The 10,000-nt window shown below is 52.9% G+C and overlaps 1 protein-coding gene across 1 annotated transcript in view; it reads right to left on the reverse strand.

Annotated features, from left to right (window-relative positions):
• The window catches only part of LOC113811359 (E3 ubiquitin-protein ligase MARCHF11), a 117,888-nt gene that overhangs the window by 107,521 nt on the left and 367 nt on the right, over positions 1-10,000 (reverse strand). The window lies entirely within an intron of this gene.

Here is a 10,000-nt window from a genome sequence, read left to right on the forward strand (position 1 = left end):
TGCGTATGTGTGTGTGTGTGTGTTGCGTATGCGTGTGTGTGTGTGTGTGTTGCGTATGTGTGTGTGTGTTTGTTGCGTGTGCGTGTGTGTGTTGCGTGTGCGCGTGTGCGTGTGTGTGTGTGTTCCGTGTGTGTGTTGCGTGTGCGTGTGTGTGTTGCGTGTGCGTGTGTGTGTTGCGTGTGCGTGTGTGTGTTGCGTGTGCGTGTGTGTTACGTGTGCGTGTGTGTGTTACCTGTGCATGTGTGTGCATGTGTGTGTGTGTGTTACCTGTGCATGTGTGTGCATGTGTGTGTTGCGTGTGTGTGTGCATGTGTGTGTTGAGTGTACGTGTGTGTGTGTTGCGTGTGCGTTTGTGTGTTGCGTGTGCGTGTGTGTGTTGCGTGTGCGTTTGTGTGTGTTGAGTGTGCGTGTATGTGTTGAGTGTGCGTGTATGTGTTGCGTGTGCGTGTATGTGTTGCGTGTGTGTTTGTGTGTTGCTTGTGTGTTGTATGTGTAAGTTGCGTGTGTGTGTGTGTGTTGCGTGTGTGTGTGTGCCTTGCGCGCATTTGCGTGTGTTTGTTGAGTGTGCGTGTGTGTGTTGCGTGTGCGTTTGTGTGTGTTGAGTGTGCGTGTATGTGTTGCGTGTGCGTGTATGTGTTGCGTGTGCGTGTGTGTGTTGTGTGTGCGTGTGTGTGTTGCGTGTGCGTTTGTGTGTGTTGTGTGCGGGTGTTCGTTGAGTGTGGTGTGTGTTGCGTGTGCGTGTGTGTGTGCTGCGTGTGCGTGTGTGTGTGCTGCGTGTGCGTGTGTGTGTGCTGCGTGTGCGTGTGTGTGCTGCGTGTGCGTGTGTGTGTGCTGCGTGTGCGTGTGTGTTGCGTGTGCGTGTGTGTGTGCTGCGTGTGTGTGTGCTGCGTGTGCGTGTGTGTTGCGTGTGCGTTTGTGTGTTGATTGTGCGTGTGTTTGTTGATGTGCGTGTGTGTGTTGCGTGTGCGTGTATGTTGCGTGTGCGTTTGTGTTGAGTTTGCGTGTGTTTGTTGAGTGTACGTGTGCGTGTGTGTGTTTTGTGTGTGTTGAGTGTGCGTGTGTTTGTTGAGTGTGCGTGTGTGTGTGTGTTACGTGTGCGTGTGTGTTGCGTGTGTGTGTGTTGCGTGTGCGTCTGTGTGTGTTGAGTGTGCGTTTGTGTGTGTTGTGTGTGTGGGTGTGTGCGTGTGCGTGTGTGTGTGCGTGTGTGTTGCGTATGTGTGTGTGTGTTGCGTATGCGTGTGTGTGTGTTGCGTATGCGTGTGTGTGTGTTGCGTATGCGTGTGTGTGTGTTGCGTATGCGTGTGTGTGTGTTGCGTATGCGTGTGTGTGTGTGTTGCGTATGCGTGTGTGTGTGTGTTGCGTGTGCGTGTGTGTGTGTTGCGTGTGCGCGTGTGTGTGTGGTGTGTGTGTTGCGTGTGCGCGTGTGTGTTGCGTGTGCGTGTGTGTGTTGCGTGTGCGTGTGTGTGTTGCGTGTGCGTGTGTGTGTGTTGCGTGTGCGTGTGTGTGTGTTACGTGTACGTGTGTGTGTGTTGCCTGTGCGTGTGTGTGCATGTGTGTGTTGCGTGTGTGTGTGCATGTGTGTGTTGAGTGTACGTGTGTTGCGTGTGCGTTTGTGTGTTGCGTGTGCGTGTGTGTGTTGCGTGTGCGTTTGTGTGTGTTGAGTGTGCGTGTATGTGTGTTGAGTGTGCGTGTATGTGTTGCGTGTGCGTGTATGTGTTGCGTGTGCATTTGTGTGTTGCTTGTGTGTGTGTGTGTGTGTGTTGCATGTGCATTTGTGTGTGTTGCTTGTGTGTGTGTGTGTTGCGTGTGCATTTGTGTGTGTTGCTTGTGTGTGTGTGTGTTGCATGTGTGTTACGTGTGTGTGTGTGCGTTGCGCGCGCGTGTGTGTGTGTTTGTTGAGTGTGTGTGTGTGTGTTGTGTGTGCATTTGTGTGTGTTGTGTGTGCGTGTATGTGTTGCGTGTGCGTGTATGTGTTGCGTGTGCGTGTATGTGTTGCGTGTGCGTGTGTGTTGCGTGTGCGTTTGTGTGTGTTGAGTGTGCGGGTGTTTGTTGAGTGTGCGTGTGTGATGCGTGTGCGTGTGTGTTGCGTGTGCGTGTGTGTTGCGCGTGCGTGTGTGTTGCGTGTGCGTGTGTGTTGCGTGTGCGTGTGAGTTGCGTGTGCGTTTGTGTGTTGAGTGTGCGTGTGTTTGTTGAGTGTGCGTGTGCGTGTATGTTGCGTGTGCGTTTGTATTGAGTGTGCGTGTGTTTGTTGAGTGTACGTGTGCGTGCCTGTGTTGCGTGTGTTTGTTGAGTGTGCGTGTGTGTGTTGCGTGTGTTTGTTGAGTGTGCGTGTGTGTGTGTTACGTGTGCGTGTGTGTGTGTTGCGTGTGTTGCGTGCGTGTGTGTTGCGTGTGCGTGTGTGTTGAGTGTGCGTGTGTGTGTTGCGTGTGCGTGTGTGTGTGTTGCGTGTGCGTGTGTTGTGTGTGCGTTTGTGTGTGTTGCGTGTGCGTGTGTGTGTGTTGCGTGTGCGTATGTGTGTGCGTGTGTGTTGCGTTTGCGTGTGTGTGTTGCGTGTGCGTGTGTGTTGCGTGTGCGTTTGTGTGTGTTGCGTGTGCGTTTGTGTGTTGCGTGTGCGTTTGTGTGTGTGTTGCGTGTGCGTTTGTGTGTTGCGTGTGCGTTTGTGTGTGTTGAGTGTGCGTGTGTGTGTGTTGCGTGTGCGTGTGTGTGTTGCGTGTGTGTGTGTTGCGTGTGTGTGTGTGTTGCGTGTGCGTGTGTGTGTGTTGCGTGTGCGTGTGCGTGTGTGTGTTGCGTGTGCGTGTGTGTGTTGCGTGTGCGTGTGTGTGTTGCGTGTGCGTTTGTGTGTGTTGGTGTGCGTTTGTGTGTGTTGGTGTGCGTGTGTTTGTTGAGTGTGCGTGTGTGTGTGTTGCGTGTGCGTTTGTGTGTTGAGTGTGCATGTGTGTGTTGAGTGTGCGTGTGTGTGTTGCGTGTGCGTGTGTGTGTGTTGAGTGTGCGTGTGTGTGTGTGTGTGTGTGTGTGTGTGTGTGTGCGTTTGTGTGTGTTTGTGTGTGTTGAGTGTGCGTTTGTGTGTGTTGAGTGTGCGTTTGTGTGTTGAGTGTGCGTGTGTGTGTTGCGTGTGCGTGTGTGTGTTGAGTGTGCGTGTGTGTGTGTTGAGTGTGCGTGTGTGTGTTGAGTGTGCGTGTGTGTGTGTTGAGTGTGCGTGTGTGTGATGAGTGTGCGTGTGTGTGTTTTGTGTCCGTGTGTGTGTGTTGAGTGTGCGTGTGCGTGTGTGTGTTGAGTGTGCGTGTGTGTTGCGTGTGCGTTTGTGTGTTGAGTGTGCGTGTGTGTGCGTTGCGTGTGCGTTTGTGTGCGTTGCGTGTGCGTTTGTGTGTTGCGTGTGCGTTTGTGTGTTGCGTGTGCATGTGTGTGTTGAGTGTGCGTGTGTGTGTTGAGTGTGCGTGTGTGTGTTGCGTGTGCGTGTGTGTGTTGTGTGTGCGTGTATGTGTGTTGAGTGTGCGTATGTGTGTGTTAAGTGTGCGTGTGTGTTGTGTGTGCGTTTGTGTGTGTGCGTGTGTGTTGAGTGTGCGTTTGTGTGTGTTGAGTGTGCGTTTGTGTGTTGAGTGTGCGTGTGTGTGTTGCGTGTGCGTGTGTGTGTTGCGTGTGCGTGTGTGTGTTGAGTGTGCGTGTGCGTGTGTGTGTTGAGTGTGCGTGTGTGTGTGTGTTGAGTGTGCGTGTGTGTGTGTTGAGTGTGCGTGTGTGTGTGTTGAGTGTGCGTGTGTGTGTGTGTTGTGTGCGTGTGTGTGTGTTGAGTGTGCGTGTGTGTGTTGCGTGTGCGTTTGTGTGTGTTGAGTGTGCGTGTGTGTGCGTTGCGTGTGCGTTTGTGTGCGTTTGTGTGTGTTGCGTGTGCGTTTGTGTGTGTTGCGTGTGCGTTTGTGTGTGTTGCGTGTGCGTGTGTGTGTTGCGTGTGCGTTTGTGTGTTGCGTGGGCGTTTGTGTGTGTTGCGTGTGCGTTTGTGTATGTTGCGTGTGCGTTTGTGTGTGTTGCGTGTGCGTTTGTGTGCGTTTGTGTGTGTTGCGTGTGCGTTTGTGTGTGTTGCGTGTGCGTTTGTGTGTGTTGCGTGTGCGTTTGTGTGTGTTGCGTGTGCGTTTGTGTTTGTGTATGTTGCGTGTGCGTTTGTGTGTTGCGTGTGCGTTTGTGTGTGTGTTGCGTGTGCGTGTGTGTGTTGCGTGTGCGTGTGTGTTGCGTGTGCGTGTGTGTGTGTTGCGTGTGTGTTGCGTGTGCGTGTGTTGCGTGTGCGTGTGTTGCGTGTGCGTTTGTGTGTCTTGAGTGTGCGTTTGTGTGTGTTGAGTGTGCGTGTGTGTGTTGCGTGTGCGTGTGTGTGTTGCGTGTGCGTGTGTGTTGCGTGTGCGTGTGTGTGTGTTGCGTGTGCGTGTGTGTGTTGAGTCTGCGTGTGTTGTGTGTGCGTTTGTGTGTGTTGCGTGTGCGTTTGTGTGTGTTGCGTGTGCGTTTGTGTGTGTTGCGTGTGCGTTTGTGTGTTGCGTGTGCGTTTGTGTGTGTTGCGTGTGCGTTTGTGTGTTGAGTGTGCGTGTGTGTGTGTTGCGTGTGCGTGTGTGTGTTGCGTGTGTGTGTGTGTTGCGTGTGTGTGTGTGTTGCGTGTGCGTGTTTGTGTTGCGTGTTGCGTGTGCGTTTGTGTGTGTTGGTGTGCGTGTGTGTGTGTTGAGTGTGCGTGTGTGTGTTGAGTGTGCGTGTGTGTGTGTTGAGTGTGCGTGTGTGTGTTGTGTGCGTGTGTGTGTGTTGAGTGTGCGTGTGCGTGTTGAGTGTGCGTGTGTGTGTTGCGTGTGCGTTTGTGTGTGTTGAGTGCGTGTGTGTGCGTTGCGTGTGCGTTTGTGTGCGTTGCGTGTGCGTTTGTGTGTGTTGCGTGTGTTGCGTGTGCGTTTGTGTGTGTTGCGTGTGCGTTTGTGTGTGTTGGTGTGCGTGTGTTTGTTGAGTGTGCGTGTGTGTGTGTTGCGTGTGCGTTTGTGTGTTGAGTGTGCGTGTGTGTTGAGTGTGCGTGTGTGTGTTGCGTGTGCGTGTGTGTGTTGCGTGTGCGTGTGTGTGTGTTGAGTGTGTGTGTGTGTGTGTTAAGTGTGCGTGTGTGTTGTGTGTGCGTTTGAGTGTGTTGCGTGTGTGCGTTTGTGTGTGTTTGTGTGTGTTGAGTGTGCGTTTGTTTGTGTTGAGTGTGCGTTTGTTTGTGTTGCGTGTGCGTGTGTGTGTTGCGTGTGCGTGTGTGTTGCGTGTGCGTGTGTGTGTGTTGCGTGTGTGTTGCGTGTGTGTTGCGTGTGCGTGTGTGTGTGTTGCGTGTGCGTGTGTGTTGCGTGTGCGTGTGTGTTGCGTGTGCGTGTGTGTTGCGTGTGCGTGTGTGTTGCGTGTGCGTTTGTGTGTTGAGTGTGCGTTTGTGTGTGTTGAGTGTGCGTGTGTGTGTTGCGTGTGCGTGTGTGTGTTGCGTGTGCGTGTGTTGCGTGTGCGTGTGTGTGTGTTGCATGTGCGTGTGTGTGTTGAGTCTGCGTGTGTTGTGTGTGCGTTTGTGTGTGTTGCGTGTGCGTTTGTGTGTGTTGCGTGTGCGTTTGTGTGTTGCGTGTGCGTTTGTGTGTGTTGCGTGTGCGTTTGTGTGTGTTGCGTGTGCGTTTGTGTGTGTTGAGTGTCCGTGTGTGTGTGTTGCGTGTGCGTGTGTGTGTTGCGTGTGTGTGTGTGTGTGTGTTGCGTGTGTGTGTGTGTGTGTGTTGCGTGTGTGTGTGTGTGTTGAGTGTGCGTGTGTGTGTGTTGCGTGTGCGAGTGTGTTGCGTGTGCGTGTGTGTGTTGCGTGTGCGTTTGTGTGTGTTGGTGTGCGTGTGTTTGTTGAGTGTCCGTGTGTGTGTGTTGCGTGTGCGTGTGTGTGTTGCGTGTGTGTGTGTGTGTTGCGTGTGTGTGTGTGTTGCGTGTGTGTGTGTGTTGCGTGTGCGTGTGTGTGTGTTGCGTGTGCGTGTGTGTGTTGCGTGTGCGTGTGTGTTGCGTGTGCGTTTGTGCGTGTTGGTGTGCGTGGGTTTGTTGAGTATGCGTGTATGTGTGTTGCGTGTGCGTGTGTGTGTTGCGTGTGCATGTGTGTGTTGCGTGTGCGTGTGTGTTGCGTGTGCGTGTGTGTGTGTTGCGTGTGCGTGTGTTGAGTCTGCGTGTGTTGTGTGTGCGTTTGTGTGTGTTGCGTGTGCGTTTGTGTGTTGCATGTGCTTTTGTGTGTGTTGCGTGTGCGTTTGTGTGTGTTGCGTGTGCGTTTGTGTGTGTTGCGTGTGCTTTTATGTGTGTTGCGTGTGCGTGTGTGTGTTGCGTGTGCGTGTGCGCATGTTGCGTGTGCGTGTGTGTGTGTTGCGTGTGCGTGTGTGTGTTGCGTGTGTGTGTGTGTGTTGCGTGTGTGTGTGTGTGTTGCGTGTGCGTGTGTGTTGGTGTGCGTGTGTTTGTTGAGTGTGCGTGTGTGTGTTGCGTGTGCGTGTGTGTGTTGAGTGTGCGTGTGTGTGTTGAGTGTGCGTGTGTGTGTTGAGTGTGCGTGTGTGTGTTGTGTGTGCGTGTGTGTGCTGAGTGTGCGTGTGTGTGTTGCGTGTGCGTGTGTGTGTTGCGTGTGCGTGTGTGTGTGTTGAGTGTGCGTGTGTGTGTTGAGTGTGCGTGTGTGTTTGTGTTAAGTGTGCGTGTGTGTTGTGTGTGCGTTTGAGTGTGTTGCGTGTGTGCGTTTGTGTGTGTTTGTGTGTGTTGAGTGTGCGTTTGTGTGTGTTGAGTGTGCGTTTGTGTGTTGAGTGTGCGTGTGTGTGTTGCGTGTGCGTGTGTGTGTTGAGTGTACGTGTGTGTGTGTTGAGTGTGCGTGTGTGTGTGTTGAGTGTGCGTGTGTGTGTGTTGAGTGTGCTTGTGTGTGTGTTGAGTGTGCGTGTGTGTGTGTTGTGTGCGTGTGTGTGTGTTGTGTGCGTGTGTGTGTGTTGTGTGCGTGTGTGTGTGTTGAGTGTGCGTGTGTGTGTTGAGTGTGCGTGTGTGTGTTGCGTGTGCGTTTGTGTGTGTTGAGTGCGTGTGTGTGCGTTGCGTGTGCGTTTGTGTGCGTTGCGTGTGCGTTTGTGTGTGTTGCGTGTGCGTTTGTGTGTGTTGCGTGTGCGTGTGTGTTGCGTGTGCGTTTGTGTGTGTTGCGTGTGCGTTTGTGTGTGTTGCGTGTGCGTTTGTGTGTGTTGCGTGTGCGTTTGTGTGTGTTGCGTGTGCGTTTGTGTTGCGTGTGCGTTTGTGTGGTGCGTGTGCGTTTGTGTGTGTTGCGTGTGCGTTTGTGTGTGTTGCGTGTGCGTTTGTGTGTGTTGCGTGTGCGTTTGTGTGTGTTGCGTGTGCGTTTGTGTTTGTGTATATTGCGTGTGCGTTTGTGTGTGTTGCGTGTGCGTTTGTGTGTGTTGCGTGTGCGTGTGTGTGTGTGTTGCGTGTGCGTGTGTGTGTTGCGTGTGCGTGTGTGTTGCGTGTGTGTTGCGTGTGCGTGTGTGTTGCGTGTGCGTGTATGTGTTGCGTGTGTGTTGCGTGTGCGTGTGTGTGTGTTGCGTGTGCGTGTGTGTTGCGTGTGCGTTTGTGTGTGTTGAGTGTGCGTTTGTGTGTTGAGTGTGCGTGTGTGTGTTGCGTGTGCGTTTGTGTGTGTTGAGTGTGCGTTTGTGTGTGTTGAGTGTGCGTGTGTGTGTTGCGTGTGCGTGTGTGTGTTGCGTGTGCGTGTGTGTTGCGTGTGTGTGTGTTGCGTGTGCGTGTGCGTTTGTGTGTGTTGAGTGTGCGTTTGTGTGTTGAGTGTGCGTGTGTGTGTTGCGTGTGCGTGTGTTGAGTCTGCGTGTGTTGTGTGTGCGTTTGTGTGTGTTGCGTGTGCGTTTGTGTGTGTTGCGTGTGCGTTTGTGTGTGTTGCGTGTGCGTTTGTGTGTTGCGTGTGCGTTTGTGTGTGTTGCGTGTGCTTTTGTGTGTGTTGCGTGTGTGTGTGTGTGTTGAGTGTGCGTGTGTGTGTTGCGTGTGCGTGTGCGTGTGTTGCGTGTGCGTGTGTAGGTATGTGTGTGTGTGTGCGTGTTGCGTGTGTGTGTGTGTTGCGTGTGTGTGTGTTGGTGTGCGTGTGTTTGTTGAGTGTGCGTGTGTGTGTTGCGTGTGCGTTTACGTGTTGAGTGTGCGTGTGTGTGTTGAGTGTGCGTGTGTGTGTTGAGTGTGCGTGTGGGTGTTGGGTGTGCGTGTGTGTGTTGCGTGTGCGTGTGTGTGTTTCGTGTGCGGGTGTGTGTGTTGAGTGTGCGTGTGTGTGGGTTGGGTGTGCGTGTGTGTGTGTTAAGTGTGCGTGTGTGTTGTGTGTGCGTTTGAGTGTGTTGCGTGTGTGCATTTGTGTGTGTTTGTGTGTGTTGAGTGTGCGTTTGTGTGTGTTGAGTGTGCGTTTGTGTGTTGAGTGTGCGTGTGTGTGTTGCGTGTGCGTGTGTGTGTGTTGAGTGTACGTGTGTGTGTGTTGAGTGTGCGTGTGTGTGTGTTGAGTGTGCGTGTCTGTGTGTTGAGTGTGCGTGTGTGTGTTGAGTGTGCTTGTGTGTGTGTTGAGTGTGCGTGTGTGTGTGTGTAGTGTGCGTGTGTGTGTTGTGTGCGTGTGTGTGTGTTGAGTGTGCGTGTGCGTGTGTGTGTTGAGTGTGCGTGTGTGTGTTGCGTGTGCGTTTGTGTGTGTTGAGTGCGTGTGTGTGCGTTGCGTGTGCGTTTGTGTGCGTTGCGTGTGCGTTTGTGTGTGTTGCGTGTACGTTTGTGTGTGTTGCGTGTGCGTTTGTGTGTGTTGCGTGTGCGTTTGTGTGTGTTGCGTGTGCGTTTGTGTGTGTTGCGTGTGCGTTTGTGTGTGTTGCGTGTGCGTTTGTGTTGCGTGTGCGTTTGTGTGGTGCGTGTGCGTTTGTGTGTGTTGCGTGTGCGTTTGTGTGTGTTGCGTGTGCGTTTGTGTGTGTTGCGTGTGCGTTTGTGTGTGTTGCGTGTGCGTTTGTGTGTGTTGCGTGTGCGTTTGTGTTTGTGTATATTGCGTGTGCGTGTGTGTGTGTTGCGTGTGCGTTTGTGTGTTGCGTGTGCGTGTGTGTGTGTTGCGTGTGCGTGTGTGTGTTGCGTGTGCGTGTGTGTGTTGCGTGTGCGTGTGTGTTGCGTGTGCGTGTGTGTGTTGCGTGTGTGTTGCGTGTGTGTTGCGTGTGCGTGTGTGTGTGTTGCGTGTGCGTGTGTGTTGCGTGTGCGTTTGTGTGTGTTGAGTGTGCGTTTGTGTGTTGAGTGTGCGTGTGTGTGTTGCGTGTGCGTTTGTGTGTGTTGAGTGTGCGTTTGTGTGTGTTGAGTGTGCGTTTGTGTGTGTTGAGTGTGCGTGTGTGTGTTGCGTGTGCGTGTGTGTGTTGCGTGTGCGTGTGTGTGTTGCGTGTGCGTGTGTGTGTTGCGTGTGCGTGTGTGTGTTGCGTGTGCGTGTGCGTTTGTGTGTTGAGTGTGCGTTTGTGTGTGTTGAGTGTGCGTGTGTGTGTTGCGTGTGCGTGTGTGTGTTGCGTGTGCGTGTGTGTGTTGCGTGTGCGTGTGTGTGTTGCGTGTGCGTTTGTGTGTGTTGCGTGTGCGTTTGTGTGTGTTGAGTGTGCGTGTGTGCCCGTTGCCCATTACGTATTGTGGATGTGTGTAAGTGTGTCAACACGGTATCTATTTGAGCCTTTGTACAACTTATTCTTTGTCTCTGAGCCTGTGTCTGCGTTTACCTACATATATGTGTGTTTATCTGCTCATGAATGTATACCTTTATGTTAATTGTGTATCATCGTTAATGTGTGGGGATGTTTTCTCGCGGGAGTGAGTGCGCGTGTGTGCGTCATCGACGTGGGATTAGAGTTCTTGAATGTGCATGTGCATGTGCGTATGCTTTTGAGTATTTCTTCCATGTGCAAGAGCGAGGTAGGTGTCAGTGTGCGTGTGCGCCTGCCTTCGCATTAGTATGCTCGCCCTCTAGAATTGTATGTTGGCCTTTGTGGTCGGGAGCACATTCTTCAGCGGAGGCGCT

This window comes from Penaeus vannamei, chromosome 34 (assembly GCF_042767895.1).
Source record: "Penaeus vannamei isolate JL-2024 chromosome 34, ASM4276789v1, whole genome shotgun sequence".
Classification (NCBI taxonomy): Eukaryota; Metazoa; Arthropoda; class Malacostraca; order Decapoda; family Penaeidae; genus Penaeus; species Penaeus vannamei.